The sequence below is a fragment of the Lissotriton vulgaris genome, chromosome 5 (genome assembly GCF_964263255.1).
Source record: "Lissotriton vulgaris chromosome 5, aLisVul1.2, whole genome shotgun sequence".
NCBI classification, from domain to species: Eukaryota; Metazoa; Chordata; class Amphibia; order Caudata; family Salamandridae; genus Lissotriton; species Lissotriton vulgaris.
In genome coordinates, this window is record NC_141693.1 from 326,736,675 (window position 1) to 326,755,491 (window position 18,817).

The 18,817-nt window shown below is 44.3% G+C and overlaps 1 pseudogene; it reads left to right on the forward strand.

Annotated features, from left to right (window-relative positions):
- Positions 1–12,608: 12,608 nt before the first annotated feature.
- On the forward strand, positions 12,609–13,102 carry LOC147710821 (ubiquitin-like protein 3 pseudogene; annotated as a pseudogene).
- Positions 13,103–18,817: the final 5,715 nt, after the last annotated feature.

Sequence of the window (18,817 nt, forward strand, 5' to 3'; positions counted from 1 at the left end):
TAGCAGTAAGAAAGGCAGGGGAAGAGTTAGCCGGAAACACATAAGTCTCTACGCACTCACTCCTCCCTAGCTGAGCTCTCGGATTTCTCCCATTACCTTGCAAACAGACCTGACCTCGGTGAGGTACGACCCAGATTGGAGTTGAGCTTTTACGCTTGCTTTCTCCTAAACTAAGGCGATACTCTGAAGTATTCCAACTTAAATATACTCGCAATTCGTCTCTAGGGTAAGATGGAGTATTATTGACGTCTTTGACCATGTCAATAATTCCCTGGACTAAAGCTTTGTTGGCAGAGTTATATTTAGTGGAACGTGGTGGACGTGGAGGATAGGTCTCAAGAGCATAAGCAAAGATGGTTTGAAGGGCCTGAAATGATCCATTGTAGCTGAAAGGCAAAACCAGATAGGGAATACCTTTATCCATAGTGTGAGGTATCAAGCCACATACCCAGCAGTCTGTAGTGTTAACTACCAGTTGGTGTTGGTGCAAGAGCTGTACAAAAGTGTTATTAATGAATTCTGAGCGTCGAGCTTGTTCATGTTCCGGAAACGAGTGAAAAGAGTGTATAGAAGAAACAGTAGAAATAGCAGGATCAAGGGGAGGTACTGTAGATACTGGCACAAAAATCAAATTTATGCTAAAGACAATTCCACCCACCAGTGTTGCTAAAACAATCAAAAATGTAACGGCACATTGCATCAAGAAACATTTGCTGTGAAGAATTCTATTTAGTCTGTTTCTGCGAACGTAAATCACATTCTTTCGTTGCAGCGCAGGAAGCTCCATCTTCTACAATCCGCTCGCGACCACTGATGATGTGTACGTAGATGAAAATGCCTCTGTCAGCCCTGGGAGTTCCCAGTACTAACAGAAAGATCGACCTTGTGTCAGACCCCTGCAAATTCAAACTAGGCACACAGCCACGACCCTACGGCTACCCAGACGGCAAGGCAATTTATTAAAAACAATAAACAATAGCAAACTTCCTGGCTGAAAAGCAAAAAGTTCAATGAATATAAATATATCAAAATCACAGTATGCAGTTGCCTGCTTTATAAGTTCGTTTTATGGCTTCTAAGGTGGTATCTTTTCTTCGCTGGTACTGTTTGATCGGAAAATAGTGTATCACTAGCAGCTGTTGCAGAGTTTACGTTCGCAGATGGCAAAGTTTCTTCTGATGCTGGAGACAAATGTTCAGTGTTCAAAGTAGTCTTTTCAGGAGGAGAGTCAAGTTTCAAAGTGTCAGTAATCAAATCGGCATCGCTGAAAGGGACAAATTTCGGAGTTGTTTCAGCTTCGGAGGCACCAATTCCCTTCTTCACCCAGTCGTCGTAGGGCAGCGGCAGTGGAACACGCTTTACGTGAGAAGCGTGGATCCAGTGCTTGCGACCAGCAACACGTACAGCTGTCCTCGTTGCCAGCAGGATTTGGAAGGGGCCGATGTAGCGAGGCTGAAAATTCTTTGTCCTCGCAAAATTTCTGACCACCACGTGGTCGCCGGGTTTCAGCTGATGCCCTGGACTCTCCGGAGGTTTTGGCAAAGCATCAAAGACCTGTTGATGAATAAGACTTAATTTAGCAGTCAAGTCGTAAAGATAGTCTATCAACATAGGATATTCAATGGAGCAGAATTGTTTAGGCCTTGGCACACCCCAGACATTTGCCGGGCGGCCAAATACAATCTCATATGGAGAAAGCCCTATTCTAGAATGCACTGTTGCTCTCGTTGATAACAAAGCCAAAGGAAGTGCGTCTGGCCAAGCCAAACCTGTGGATGCTTGAATTTTGGCTATTTTAAGCTTGAGGGTGCCATTGTAACCCTCGACTAAACCAGCAGACTGGGGATGGTTCGCACTATGAAATTTTTGTTTCAATCCTAGACCAGCACACACACTCTGCATAACTTTCCCTATAAACTCACTTCCGTTATCTGACCATACAATCCGTGGCATTCCAAACCTAGGGAAAAATTCTTTGAGAAGAATTTTGGCAGTTGATAAAGCAGTGTTGTCCTTTAATGGGTATGCTTCTATCCACCTGGAAAAAGCACAAACTACCACCAGGACGTATTTTAAATTGTTGCAGCGTTCCATGTGAATGAAGTCTAACTGTATTACTTCAAAGGGACAGGAAGGAGGAGCAAAATGACCAGCTGGAGTTGGAGTTCCCTTGCCAGGATTATGCATCAAGCACACCATACAATTTTTCACCACTCTCTCTGCACACTTACTGATTCCCTCATTCTTCCAAACCGGAGCTAACATTTTACATATCCCTTTAGAACTTATGTGCGCCACTCCATGCGCCATCGTCACTACTGCAAGCACATACGCATCAGGCAACATCCAACGCTGCTGTTCTGTCAAATCAATCCAACATCCATTCGAGTCCAATTTGCCCGTACTTTCTCTCCATACGCGTTTCTCTTCCTCAGTCGCTTCTTTCTGAATCTCTTTCACACTTTCCATTGTGTCCTCACACATTCCAGACTCAGCAATCCATCTTGCAGACGTAGCAACATACATTCTACTCATCATGTCTCTAGCTGTCTGTTTAGCGGTTTCATCAGCAAAGGCATTTCCCCGACCAACATCATCCGTGATTGCTTTATGAGCACTGCACTTCACAATCGCAACTTCAGTCGGTAAGGTTAGAGATTCTAACAAGTCGTTAACTAGCTGACCATGTTGAATCTTAGTCCCATGGGACGTAATGAAACCCCTTTCTCTCCACAACCGGCCAAAACTATGGGCCACGCCAAATGCGTACTGACTATCTGTAAACACATTCACTCTCTTTCCCTCAGCTAAAACACACGCTCTCGTAAGAGCTATTAACTCTGCAGCTTGGGCAGAATTCTGACTCACTCTTGCAGTCTCCACAATCGTCTTCAAAGTCGTTACCGCGTAGGCAGCAGTCACATCACCATTCTCCAATTTAAAACATGACCCGTCCACATACAGCGTACCATCTGGGTCGGATAGAGGAGTATCTCTCAAGTCGATACGACCTTTTGTCTCTTCCTCCGTTTTGAAATAACAGTCATGTGGCTCAGAATCACTCGACTCTTGATCAGTCGGCAACAATGTTGCTGGGTTCAATACATTGCATCTTTTGATCTGAATATGACTCGCTAATAACGTCAGCTCGTAACCAGATAATCTCGCACTAGTAAGGTGTTGTGTCTTCGTTCGGTTCATGAGTGTGTCCACTGCATGAGGAACCATAACCACTAGCATATTGTTCATCACCAAACCAGCAGATTGTCGAATGGAAGCTGCAGCTGCCGCTGTAGCCCTCAAACAACTAGGCAATGCTCTAGCTACCGGATCTAATGTTGATGAGAAATACGCACAAGGGCGTTGTTTATCACCAAACTTCTGTGTCAAGACACTCAACGCGCAACCTTCTCTTTCGTGAACGTAGAGCGTGAATGGCTTACTGTAATCAGGTGTGCCCAATACAGGAGCTGAACACAAAGCTTTTCGTAATTCAGCAAAACTCTCTTGACATTCATCAGACCATGGCACCGGACTCGGAACATTTTTCCCAGTCAAAGCTACCAACGGTTTTGCTAAAAGTGAAAAATTTGGGATCCATTGCCTACAGTAAGAGGTAATACCTAGAAAGGCACGTACTTCCCTCTGTGTGCGTGGAACACTCATCTGCGTAATTGCTTTTATTCTCTCTGGGGTCAACTTCCTTCCCTCCTTTGACAAGAGATGACCTAAATAGGTTACTTCTTGGCAGCAATATTGCATTTTGGAAGGTGACACCTTATGATTCAAATTAGACAAATGATGCAATAACGAAATTGTAGCTGCTTTGCAAGTTTCCTTGTCATCGGCAGCCACCAAAAGATCATCTACGTATTGTACTAGGGCAGAACCTGGAGGAAGGACAAAAGAATCTAGCTGACTTTTTAAAGCTTGACTGTAAATAGATGGACTTTCACAGTAGCCTTGTGGAGCGCGTTTAAATCTGAAACTGCGACCTCCTAAACAGAAGCCAAAAATATCTCTGCTTTCCTCGGCTATCGGAATGCTGAAAAAGGCATTCTTCAAGTCGATGACTGAGAACCAATTGGCTGTAGCGGGAATCAATGTTAACAAAGCAGTAATGTCTGGCACTACAGGAAACTGCGGAATTACAATCTTATTAACTTCTCTAAGGTCTATGACAAACCTATAGACTGGAGGTTTTGTAGGGTCTGTTCGCTTCAGAATCGGTAATACAGGACTGTTACAGACATTTCCTCTAGTTTCTTCAACTACACCCTTCTTAATCAAGTCTTGCACAATCAATAAGAGTGCACGCTCACCTTCATTCGATATTTTATATTGAGGAATTCTTGGAAATTTCACATTTGCTTTCAAAGTTACTACATACGGTGGAATCTCTAGTAGACCTACATCATTGGGACCAGTCGCCCAAAGAGAATCAGGGAGTGAACGTAGCTCCGGCGGGAGTTTGTCCATTGACAAGTACATCGGAGAGGTGAGTCTTTTACCCAAAGTAAGCTGTACTCCTTCCGGAGAACAGTACAATGTCGCATATAGTCGTTTTAACAAATCTAAACCAAGCAGATTTTCATTACAACCTGTCGTCAAAATTAAGGGTGCTTTCAATTGACACGGTCCAACAGAAATAGACAAAGGACCAGATATCGGGTTGTACACAGGGGCGCCTGAAAAACCTACGGAAACATTTGTTGAGCCAGACAAAGGTGCGCCAGGGAGTTTCGCATGCATGATAGAACTTTTTGCGGCACCAGTATCCAACAGAAACGGTTCGACTACACCTGATGTTGCTACTGCGACATAAGGCCCACTCTGATCCACTGGAACTGATACTACTCCCTCTCTCTGTCCATGGCTGTCCTAGTACCCATTTTGTTGAAATCCCTCTTCAACTTCACAATAATCCTCAACAAGATATTGCTGAGATCTATTCTGTTGAGCTGACTGTACATTTCGCTGATCAAAGTGATTAGAAGGACGATCATTAGTTTGTGGAGGCATAGCACCTCGTCCCCGACCTCTAGAATTCTGTGCAAAACCACCACGACCTCTCTGAGCTGCTGCCGCATTATTTTGCGCTAAGATCTGACAATCATTTTTATAGTGACCCTCTTTCTTACAGTACGCACACTGATTCCACTGGTATTGAGGCCTGGTCGAATTATAATCTGTCTTTTGATACGAATTCTGTTGCATATTAGTCTGATTCGTGCGAGGCGGATACGCCTGCTGCAAAAGAACTTTAGTCTTTAAATCTTTCGTTTTCTTCTCTGATTTCTCCTTTTCCTCTTTATCCCTATTTTCGTAGTACTGTGCAGTCGCAAGTATTTGCGCTGTCGTAGATACAGCCCACGCACTTTCTGAGTCTTTCAATTTATTGCATAATTCGGGTAACAAATTATGCACAAATTTATCGACAAACAATCTCTGTCCTCCTTCAGTGCTCATATCCTGACCACTATGGTCTACAAAAGTCTCTTCGAACCTCGTGAAGAAGTCGGAGACACTTTCGTCTTTCTTCTGCTTGCATGCGGATAATTTATCCCAATTAACACGCAATGCTGGCATCAGAGTCTTCATTAAATCTATTATTCTACCAGGAAGATTAGCAATTAGGGGTTCGGGTTTCGCACCACCTATTTGTTGAGCATCTGCTGCAGTGATAGCTGCCCAATCACCACCTAAAGCAGCCTGATGATCCTCTCTACGAATTTTAGCCCACACTGGTTGTGGAACTACATTACCAAACAACATATCAATGTCGGCTAAGTTCATTATACAAGCCTCAACTGTCTGTGTCAATTCCTTGTAATATCCGGCTGGATTCTTACGTGGATCTGGCAAGGCCTGTTTCACTGCTAACACTTCTGCTCGCTTCCACGGAATATGTATCCATACTCTTTGGAACTGTGCTGGAGCAGCTGCAATACCCGCATTATCATCACGTTGTACTGCTTCGCGCCAAATTGGAGGAACTTCCCTCATAGGATATTGGCGACTTAGCTTCATTCTACCTTTCTCTAAATCTCTCGGGGAACGAAGAGATGGATCATTCCTAAAACTCAAAATGAGTTCCATCGCTTCCTTTATATTATCGCCCACTATCATTCCAGCAGCAAACTCCTTTTGAACCCTAATTAAATCTTCCAAATCTGATTCGACATCGTCTTCTTCTATTTCCTCACGCAACAACGAGCACATCTCGTCGAAGACGTATCGCTGTGTTGGCTCTCCCCATTGCATAAATGTCTCTAACACATCTCTCGTACTATATCTTCTAACTTTTGTAATCCATCTGAGAGCCGTGGAGTCTAAAACTCCCCGTTCCTCAGTACTAGGAAGCTGACTCCGTCTCTGAACAGAGTCAGGAGTAGGAGTCTTAATCAAGGTTTTATATATTGGAGACAGTATATTAGTAACAGAATCAGTAATTCTTCGACGAACAGAAAGTGGAGTTAGTACACTCGCAGACATAGAGAACGCAGTAGAGGTAGGAATAGATGACGAAACAGTAGGAGTATCGAGGAAAATAGCTTCTGGAGCAGTAGGTACAGTGGTAGGTATAGGAGCTGGCAGTGCAGGAAGAGGAGGAGCTGTAGGAACATTTACATTCACCACAGGAAGTAAAGGAACTTGGTTCTGAGGAACAAGAACACCAGGTTGTCCAGCAACCGGCAATTGAACATTCGGGATGAGTGGAGCCGCAGCACCTTGTGCATACGGTGGAGGCGACCGTAACAGATAAGATAGCAGAGGATCGTTTTCGGAGTCCTCCAGTATCTTAGCCATTTTCGATGGCAAGGCAGGATAGCACTTGTCAATCGCTAAGTTACGCTCTCTAATGGCTACATCTATGGCTTTCTCACACTCGTTAGCCTGCAACTGCTTAGTCGCTTGCTCTAGAGTTAACTCTTCTAGTTCTTTTTGCTCTTTTTTCAACCTTTTCATTTCTCTCTGTTTGGATTCTTTCCGCCAATAACGAAAAGAGTCAAACATTGCCGGCCGGGCTTTCTTCCTAAACAATTTCGCTTCTAAATTGTCGAGAATCTCTTGTTCAAAACTACCATGCAGTGGCCAACTAAGGACACCATCCTTCTTACAATAACGGACCCATATCTCATTATAAGTTATAGGACCCACACCATACTTACAATATAGGTCATATAGGGGAGTCCCAATCGGAGGAACCAGACAGGAATCCTCTAATTGTGAGTCACTGTTGCAACTAAAACAAGACAACATTTTCCGACTTACCATTCTCAGTCCGGAACACAAAACAAACAAAACACGAAACAAATTGTGCACTTGAACCAAGAACTTAGGCCTACCAAAAACGAACTGATGTATCGATACCCAAACTGAACCAAATAGATTATCGTAACTAGAACAACTAGTGATAATCTTACAAAACCAAACCAAACCAAGAACCGATCAAGGATTTTTAACAATCCTCACAAAAGTAACCAGCTAGCTATCACTAAATACTTAACTGAGGCACTGAAGACGTCACCAAGGAGAAACCCGTCACGTTTCGCCGTACTAAGGACTGCACCACTTCGGGTCCAAGACAGGGCGACGGTCAAGGCAACGGCCCACTGCAGCCGTCCTGAACGGGAAACCCTCGTGGAAGAGAACTTCAGGGCCACTTTTGCGATATGCCGGGATCGATGAAGTGGGGCGCCTCCCTCAGGAATCTTCACACGAAGCTTCTCGAACTCTTCAGGCTTTTGGACCGGTACCGAATGACGTCGCCCCACGTTGGGCGCCAATTGGAGTTCTGGACTTTTTGGTTCCGTCCAGAGGTGTCAGGGTACAACACCCAAAGACCCCGGAGTTCCACCTGCCTTGGTGCACAAATGAACAGAAACACGGGCTTCTCGATGGTGGCGTCAAAGACCAAAGGTTTATTACTGCAGGGACACAGAAGTCACAGAATCTACACACGGGCAGAATCTAGGAGACTGTTCGATTTGTACAAAGTGGGTTGCTCCTTATATACTAAAAATTGTGCTCTAGGCAAATATTTCACATGTCGGTACATTCCCAAACCTTTGTGTCTCTAAACAATAAATATTTGGCGTTACACAGGAACTGTTGATAATATCTGATACCAAACATCACGAAGAGGGGTTCCCACCAGTCCATCACAATCCCTTGTCAATATTGCATTCAAGACCCGGACCGCCTCATCGTAAAGTTCGTTACCTCCCCCTAATAAAGGCCCAGAAGGAAAGGAGCAGAGCCAGGTGCAGAAGATAGAAAAGCGGGATAAGAGATGTTTGTGGGTTGTAAATGGGCAAGGCTACCGGCTTCGGCCGCCTAATCATGATCAGGTACAATGGACAGGAAAACCAGTTCAGGTGGGCTGGCCTCGGGCAGAGGAGGCAGCCTTTGTCGAGTCATGCAGCTTCAGCGTGATCTGGTTTAAGGTGCACGTGTCATGTAAGAGGTGAATCTCCGGCTAAGGCTACGTGTCCTTAATCAAAGTGAAGTGAATGAAATGATCAGAGGCTATTGCATATGTGAGGGCAAGGAACCACAAAATGGCGGCCATGATCTAAGATGGATGCCATGGGTATATCAGAAATGTGTCAATGGAAGGAGTGCTCTTGCTCGTAGCGTAGCGAAAACACTAGGATATACTAAATGGATCATTTGCGGTTCGCTGATACTAATTTTATGTATTTCCGACAAACTTGTAAACACGGGTTCAAGTCGTCACGGAACCGTCACGGAACCTCAGGGGAGACTTCAAATTGACATCACCACTCTACAAGCATAATTGATTCTAATTGCCTATCCAAGAGACTGCAAAATTCTAGAAAAATTCCAGACCCCAAAATTCTATAATGCAGATATCCCAGGATATCAAGCCTTCTGCAACAAAATTTCCATGGGACTGATCTCAAAAATGTAAAAGCTTAAAAACTGTTATTGGCAAAACGGATAAATCTCCTACTGTACATAACAAAAACCACAGCAAATAGGATCACCACCAATGTGAAACTACTCACTACCTTCATCTCCTTCAATGAAAATTATTTCAGCATCATCATTGCCCAAGACCTTTAGGATCACCTACAGACCTCGCCCCTAAAAATACTTGAAAGATAGCCTGTGCAGGGTAAGTGACTAGAAGCATAATGAAATAGTCCTTGGAAATAGAATAATTTCCTCCAGAGTTTGAAAATCTCCTAAATTAATTACTCCTTAGTAAGAAGAACCTCAGCGAATTAAACTTAGCAATCTACACGCCAAAATGTAATTCCCAGGTAAACTATTCAAAAGAGCTGTATTTACGTACCTGTCAATTTTACTGAGAAAAATAGCTGGATGTCTGACCAACACTTGCATTCAGACCAGGTACAGGCACTGAGTCAGCCCTTGTTTCCTGAAGGGCCAACCTAAAACTGAAGAGTGTCCGCTTTGTTGCATGGCATTTCACACTGTCCACCATCAGACGCTACTAAAGAGACTTTGTCATCTTTGAATACATGAAAAGGCTCCAAAATGGATTGATTGCTATCTCAAACATAGACAAAGCTTGGTATTCATACCTATTTTCATTTTGGCCATTACACCCAAATTTGTGGCGTCCTTCAGGAGTCCATCATCTCTCCTCTCTTGTTCAACATCTAGCTATAGACCTTACTTTACCTGATAAGATCCTTCAAATCTGTGATACAACTGTGCAGATGATACACAAACCATTCTTAAAATGGATGACCTATAAGAAAAAGGCTTGATTGCCTCAGTGCTTTAGATGAATGGATATTGAGTAACCAAGTAGAGTTATAGGGACTCCCTCTAGAGCAATCAATTTGCGGTCAGGGAGCAGAGGGGAGCACTGGATATTGAGTAACCACCTTAAGATAAGCACCACATGAGCAGAAATCGTGGCCTGTGGACAATGTCACCAATACTAGATTAAGGCCATAGGCCCAAAGGAATTTGATACCCCACCAGCTACCTCTAGATAGGTAAGAAACCTTGGATTAACAATGGTCTCATTTCTATTCCTAATTCCACATGCCAACAACATCACAAGAAACACCTTTGACACAATGAAAACATAGAGGCTCCCCTTCCTATGCGTTAGACACCAAAGGAATCTACAAGCTTTTTGCACATGTGATCTAGCTTGAACCATACCAATATCCTACTTCATAGTGTCTTCTGTTTCAAATCGAAAATGCTGCGTGAATACTTCTCCTCTGCCTTCACCCCTCAGAACACATAACACCAGTCCTGCAAGTACCACACTTATTACCCAGAGCTAAGCTATCAATGTTCAAGCTGATTTTCATCATCTGTAGAGCCTCCCAAGGAAAAGGGCAGATATAGCTACAAAATAAAGTTAAGGAATACAAACAGAATAGGACACTATTATTAGGGCTAACACCATGGATCATTGTTCCTCCTCACAGTAAGAAATCCATAGGAGAATCTGCTTTCTCTGTACAAGCCACCAAGCTCTCAAACTGCTTGTAGCCAAGATGCAAAGCACTCAGGAATTTAAAAATGGCATCAGAGAGGTAAAAACCGAATTGGTCTCAAGACAATTACATCAGCCGTTGATTCTGAAACACAACCTAGGTGATAATTCTCCCCGATATGTAAAAGTGTAGTCCAGAGCTACAGAACAATCCTGACTAGCAGACCATGTCCAGAAGACAGAAACAATCACTCTACCCATATTAATGATTTCCACCCAAAATAGTCTTGCAGTTACCTCCACATACAGACAGAATATAATAGTTGCGCCATCCCAACCATAAGATATTCCTCTCCACTCAATATTAGAAGTAACTGCTGCCACTAACTGGTTCCTGACTGATAAGACGGAGGACTCTAACCATAACCCCCACACATCTCAGATGTAATAAAGTATTTTTGCCTTACTTCCTACCTTCAAACAAAAAATGGAGACAGTAACTCAAGTCTTTCTGGCATTCCTCCTGGACTCAATGTGATTGAACCCAAATTGGATATAATCTCCATATGATCACACATACCAAATTCACTATCTAATCCCTCATCAATGGGTTAAACATATAATGTATGAAAGGATGGATGATCACTTGCAGTCAAAAAGCAATACCAACCTTCTCCCCTGACTGCTCAATACTAGCCAGACAGACTTGCTGTGACCAAAGAGATGTACCACGCATTGATAGTCACTGAAGGAGTCTCACCTAACCCACCCAGCAGGTCCTGAATAGTCACATACTGTGAGTTTGGACATGCTATAAGTGCAACAATAAAATACGATCACTGTTATGCAGTGCACTTTGGAAAATCTTTCTTTGATATCTCATAATGACAGTCATATAAAGTAGGACTGTGAAGTAGTCTATCTGGAAAGATCTCTCATTCTCTTCACTCTTTCTCTTCACATTACCTCCCCTAATCCATAAACTGGACAATCTCTTGTCACAGCCAACAGAGGAACTTGGATTGAGAGCATACAATAAAAGAATACCAACATAAATGGACCTGCAGCACTGCCAGCACATCACAACCTATAAACATGTCTGTTTTACACACTCCCTTATTTATGTCGCTGCCAAGTGCTATGTCCCAAAATAACTGCACCTTGGTTATCATCACGTACAACATGGAAACATTTTGAATATTGTCTGAAAGCAAAAGCAATGTCCATGCAACCACATATACACTGATGTAGTCTGGTACCCATGGTGAAAAGCACTTCACTGCCCGACATAGTTGTAGTGAGCACAGTGCAAATGCTACAACACAATACAGTAACAACCTAAGACACTTCATAAGCAATTTCCCTCTTAGTTCACTAATAGCACTGTTGTATGGGCTGTGGGTGAGGGACATGATTTTTTCTAAGTTCACATTTAGAAACCATGACTTTTAACAAATGCGACTCAATGCCCCTCAATACAGTGATACAATCTAATGACTTAAAGTGACCCTCCTGCTTGTAGAAGAAGCACACTTTTTAGGTTTCGACCTGGCCGTAGCACCTGCGAAGCAGGTGCTGCGCCCAGGGCGAAAGCTTTTGTTTACACTATGGGGGACTTGAACACTCCCCTTCTTCCATTGGCTAGCTCCATAAATGGAGGCTAGCCATTGGAAGACAGCGTTGTCAATCAGTCTTTCCCAGTGAGAACGCGATTCGGGGGCGTTTCTGGGTCTTTTTTTAAGCCCCGCCCTCTCCTTTTCCCATTGGCTGGAATGTTACCTTCCAGCCAATGGGAAGGGGAGAGCACGCAAACACGCCCCCGAACCTGTTGCTCTGTTCCAGACTTGTTTTGGATAGTTATAAAGATGTATAGTGAGACTGTTTCATTAAAGCGTGCTTTTCAATACTATTACGTAGTCAGTCGTTCTTGAAAACATCCCCCCCCCCCCCCCCCCCCCATCACAGCTCCCAAGAAAAGCCGTTGCAGCCGATATTCGCCCGAGAATAAGGCCGACATAGCCAGCATTATGATGTATTTCAATAAAATGGTCAGAATGTCTGCTTCGGAGGCCATTTTGCTCCACAGAAACCTCGTGGTTGAAGTGTACAGCTCTGCTGCTGACAAAAGGAACCTCTCTGCTGCCACCTTGAAGATCGTTACACGCAGATTTTACCTCTGTAACGCATAAAAGAGGAAAAACAAAGACACGTTTTTTTTCTTTTGAAACTCGCCTGGTCATCGTGTAGCCGAAGCTCTTAGCTAGGATCTCGCCATCAAGATGTCCAACGCCTCTGTCCCCCCAGACAGGATTAATTTACGTCTTATCTTGGTAAGTGGGAAGACAAAAGAATTCCTGTTTTCGCCCAATTATTCAGCGGCAGATATTGCTAAGCATGTATATGACAACTGGCCAATGGACTGGGAAGAGGAGCAAGTCAGCAGTCCAAACATTCTACGGCTTCTATATCAGGGACGGTTTCTACATGGCAACGTAACATTAGGAGCACTAAAGCTGCCTCTGGGAAAAACCACAGTGATGCACTTGGTGGCGAGAGAGACTTTGCCAGAACCGAACTCTCAAGGTCAGAGGAACCGTGAAAAGACAGGCGAGAGCAACTGCTGTGTGATCCTGTAAGCACTGTGCAGCGTGCAATTGACCGCGAACGCAAAACCCGTTTCCGCTTTCGTATGCAGTGTCGGTGCAATGCCTATTTGAAGATCGTCTATCATTAATCTTGAATTTAGCCAAGGGATTTAATGCCCCACCTACACAGATTCGCGTGTCCTCTGGCTATTGCAGGATGTGGCCTACCCGGCTCTTCATCCTTCAGTGCTGATGAATTGAGGCACAGTTCAGCCGGATAATGGCATAATAGAATTATGTTACATATTAAAAGCTGTAACCTTTTAGATAAACTCAAAGTCCTAAGCTGACATTGTGTTCTGTAAACTTAATAAAAGCGTCCACACCCTGAAAAAAAAATAAAAAAAAAGAAGTGTACAGCTCAGAGTCACACACCACACTGGGAACGCCTCAGAGCTTTGTAAATATGGATGCGTTACGCTTCCATTGAAGCTTGGCCTGCAGTGTATACAGGGTTGTGCAAGGTGCAATTGTCGGCGAGCACCAGTGTGTGTGCTCAAACGAAGCATTAAAAACAGCCGAACGCAAAACCCGTTTCCTAACCGCTTTCGTATGCAGTGTCGGTGCAATGCCTATTTGAAGATCGTCCATCATTAATCTTAAATTTAGCCAAGGGATTTAATGCCCCACCTACACAGATCCGCGTGTCCTCTGGCTACTGCAGGATGTGGCCTACCCGGCTCTTCATCCTTCAGTGCTGATGAATTGAGGCACAGTTCAGCCGGATAATGAGAACGCTCAGAGTCACACACCACACTGGGAACGCCTCAGAGCTTTGTAAATATGGATGTGTTACGCTTCCATTGAAGCTTGGCCTGCAGTGTATACAGGGTTGTGCAATTGTCGGCGAGTGTGTGCTCAAACGGAAGCATAAAAAACAGCCGAACGCAAAACCCTTTTCCTAACCGCTTTCGTATGCAGTGTCGGTGCAATGCCTATTTGAAGATCGTCCATTATTAATCAGGAATTTAGCCAAGGGATTTAATGCCCCACCTACACAGATCCGCGTGTCCTCTGGCTACTGCAGGATGTGCGTCCTCAAAATTCTACCTTTTTACCCATTGCTTTTAGTTAATTTACCCATTGCTTTTAGTTATCTTTTTCAGTCTACTATATTTTACACTTATTTTTAACACTTTAGCTACATTACTTTCAGTTTGCCATTTACGTGTGCACTCCAGAAACGGGTTCTTCGCAGTTCTAAAAATTAGCTTCCTTTTTATTCGTGCAAAAATGTCGTAATGCGAAGGGGGTGTTAATCTAATACTATTGCTTCTTTAAAATGTAATGTTCAAAGGTTGAAAAATACAGATTTCTAATTCCCTCACCAACAAGCTGTGCCGTGATGCGGAGTAATCGCAAGCTGGGCTAGTGTTAAATACGTATAAACAATTACTCACTAAAATATAATGTTCAAAGGTAGAAAAATACAGTTGCGTGCGCAACAGCACCAAATTAGATGCATAGCGCACAACAAAATGTTAAAACATTCGTTTTCACCTTAATTGACGTAAATGAGGCAGCTGTTGGTAATGGCAGGCTCGCCTGTTCCTGATAATTTTTGGGGTACGTTTGCTATTTATGTGTGCACATTTCTATGTTTTAACATACACTACCTTAAGCTGCTTGTAGATAATATAAACTTTTACTACTTGCACTTCCTTTGCCATCTTGCATGCGACACTCGTACTTTGTAGAGTAGGTCCACTCGTTTTCACCTTACTAGATGTAAATGAGGCAGCTGCTAGTAATGGCAGGCTCGCCTGTCCCTGTTTTAAATTTAATAATACAATGTTTTAGGGAAATAGTTGCCTATTTGAAGATCGTCCATCATTAATCTGGAATTTAGCCAAGGGATTTAATGCCCCACCTACACAGATCCGCGTGTCCTCTGGCTACTGCAGAATGTGGCCTACCCGGCTCTTCATCCTTCAGTGTTGATGAATTGAGGCACAGTTCAGCCGGATAATGAGAACGCTCCATGGTTAATTGCTATGAAAAATAAAAATGATATGGTAGCCAGTGCTACACAAGCCTTTTCGTATTAAGCCATGAACCCAGGTGCAGGGAGGCAAATGAGCCATTGACTACATGTTGGGTCCTTAAATACAACAATAATCACCCTTCACTGAGCCTCGAATCACGTTGGACCCCGTGCAACTGCCCCTGCTGCACAGTTGCTAGCCACGCCCCTGGCCTTCAGCGGTGGCAAGAGCCTATCAAACGGTCTACAACTGAAAGATACGCGCGCCTCGCAATTCTCAGTTCTTCCGGTACCAGAATATGGGGGAACCTGCCAAAGACACAAGGCCTCAAAGAAAACAAAATGAGGAAACACTCGGAAAGTAAAGAGAGGCGTCCTGGTTTAGGGAAACATAGGGATTCAGAGAAGGGAATTTCACATGCACCACAGCTGTGGTGGTTTTATGGTAATTTTAATTGCTAACCTTCAGTTTTATTATACAGGGCTCCGCGCTGACGTCGTGACTCGTCTCTTTCTAAACCATTCTAATTTTGGCGAATATGAAGCTTTGTGAGGAGCTCGGGCTTTTTTTGTTTGACACATTCATACAATCCCCAGCCAGGTGTGCTCGTTTGAAGAAAGTATTTGTCGCTGCTCTCCCTGGTATGACTGCTCGCCCTGAGAAAAAGAGGGCAGGCTGGCTGATTTGTGTAATATCGTTTTGGGGTGCTAGAATTCGGATTCTTTTGATATGTCGGTTATGTGTTTTTTTCTTCACAAGGAAAGTAATGTTCCCTGCGAACACCCCATTTCCTCAATACCACCCGTAGAACGGGTGTGGCAGGGGGGGTTGAAAGGAAAGGAATAGAGCAGAAGCTTCTGGACTTTTGTGCAAGTTTGTGAGTGGAGGAAAATAGGGGAAAGGATTTTCACATGCTTGGAAATACAGACTAATGGGCAACTTCCTCTGCCATTAGCCCCCTCTCCGGGACATTCTCTTCATCTCCCTGAGGTGTTACTACTCTGGGAATCCACACACCTCACGAAGGGTCCTCTGACGTAGTTGCATGATCTATGCATGCACTTGCATTTGCATAGCCTTTCTCGTTCACAAGTAATACACGTTGGAAGAATTAAGTTTTAGAGCCATGCCCAGAGGGATAAGGTGCACAGGGTCACGCAACGAGGTCAACCGGGGAAGCCACTAGGGTTAGAACTTTATTATTCTGAGTCGAAAGTCTGTAGACAATGTGTCCTTGGCACGTGATGTGCTGCACCCATCCCCCATTACCACTGTAATCCTGGCCCGAGATGTCAGCCCTTTAGATGTAAATGAATACCACCACCCATTAAACAACCCTCCTACCCAGCTGCCAGTCCCAAGCCCCTGCTGAGCCAACACCCCCACCCCCCGCCTTCCACCCCACTGAGCTAAGCCCACGTCCCCATTGGCAGACGAGACAGTTGTTGCCCTCGTAATATATTCTTTCGATCTTATTTTGTATCTGTGGCAGACGGAACGCATCACTTTCTCGACGCAGGCAGACACATAAGTGACGGGTGAGTGCTTCCATGGACTGAGGGCTTTTAAAGTTTTTGGAACGCTATCTGCATCTATCAAGACAAACATAAATCTTTCCTGAGCCTTGCTGTCCGTGACTAGCTGCATAACAAAACAGGGCAAGGAGACAATTTAGCAGTCTTGGAATAACTGGACAATGTTGTGACAGGAGAGGGCCCCGGTTTTCTTTCTTGCCACATACTCGGCATTCCTTACTTTGACTAATTAACAAAATGGCACACAACCAAACCTGAATGGAATATATAGTGCAGCCTTCAGTCTTTCAGAAAACATGGCAAGACTCGTGGTCTACGAAAAATGTCAAAGCCAATAGGCTTTGATGTGCTAATGATCAAAAGGCCTCTGACCTACTTTTCAATGGAACAATTCGTTGCGCACGATGCAAAGCAAAATGCAATGTGCTGCCCACCACAAACTTCTGTAATTTTTTTTTTTAGGTCACATGTTATAAATAGTCATTTTTTTAAATATAAGAAGTCAAACACGTTAGCTGCTAAAGTTCAAGGGCTTGATATTGGTGGCTTTTCGCAGTAAACATAAAAAATGTATTGCTTCATTTATTTTCACTCGTAATATTTTTCTAACACTCTGATTTACTTACACAGGGGAGAAAAAACACCAGCCATTTCCTAGAACACCACCATCTACTATACATCTTTTACGTTTATTAATACAACAAGGTATGTTCATATAATGCTTGTGTATTTACTCTTATGCCTTCTTCCTTGTGTTACTTACTAAGTAAGGTAAGTCTGTACTATACATCCTTTAATGCACAAATTGTACTATACGCTGTACACAACAAATGCTTTTTACAAACACTTCTACACACAAGCTCTTTACATGCTCTCTCTAAACACGCCCTCTACACACACGCCCTCTACACACACGCCCTCTACGCACACGCCCTCTACGCACACGCCCTCTACGCACACGCCCTCTACGCACACGCCCTCTACGCACACGCCCTCTACACACACGCCCGCTACACACACGCCCGCTACACACACGCCCGCTACACACACGCCCGCTACATACACACGCATGCCCTCTACACACACGCATGCCCTCTACACGCACGCATGCCCTCTACACGCATGCCCTCTACACGCATGCCCTCTACACGCATGCCCTCTACACGCATGCCCTCTACACGCATGCCCTCTACACGCACGCCCTCTACACGCACGCCCTCTACACGCACGCCCACCCCACCCTCTACACACCCACCCCACCTTCTACACACACCCCACCTTCTACACACACACACACCCCACCTTCTACACACACACACACCCCACCTTCTACACACACACACACCCCACCTTCTACACACACACACACCTACCCAACCCTCTACACACATGCCTTCTACACACACAGGCCTTCTACACACACAGGCCCCCTCTACGTAACATGTTCTGTTTGCCGCAGGCTCTGTTTGCCGCAGGCTCTGTTTGCCGCAGGCTCTGTTTGCCGCAGGCTCTGTTTGCCGCACGCTCTGTTTGCCACACGCAATTGATAACACAGACACTTTACGACATGTACTTTAACTCATGCTCTGTTACACATGCTTTCCATAATACAGAGAGCTCTGCATTACGCTCTCTGCATTACGCTCTCTGCATTACGCTCTCTGCATTACGCTCTCTGCATTAGGCTCTCTGCATTAGGCTCTCTGCATTAGGCTCTCTGCATTAGGCTCTCTGCATTACGCTCTCTGCATTACGCTCTCTGCATTACGCTCTCTGCATTACGCTCTCTGCATTACGCTCTCTGCATTACGCTCTCTGCATTACACTCTCTGCATTACACTCTCTGCATTACACTCTCTGCATTACACTCTCTGCATTACACTCTCTGCATTACACTCCATGCACCGTGCAAAGAGCAGCATACATACTGGACAAAGCAGTCCATGCACAATGGTAAATGGAGATAACAGCAAGGCACGACAGGACACAGGATAAGCCTAAAAAGTGAATGGAAAAAAACCACACATTAGAAGCAGAGTCAAAATGGCTTATCTCTAAGAAGCGAACAGCAGCATACATACTGGGCAAAGTAGTCCATGCATGATGGTGCAGTAAAACAAAGCCGGAGCATAGTGCTGGGAGCGTTGTGCACAGAGATTGTAATGCAAGGAGTGTAATGCAGACAGCATAGTGCAC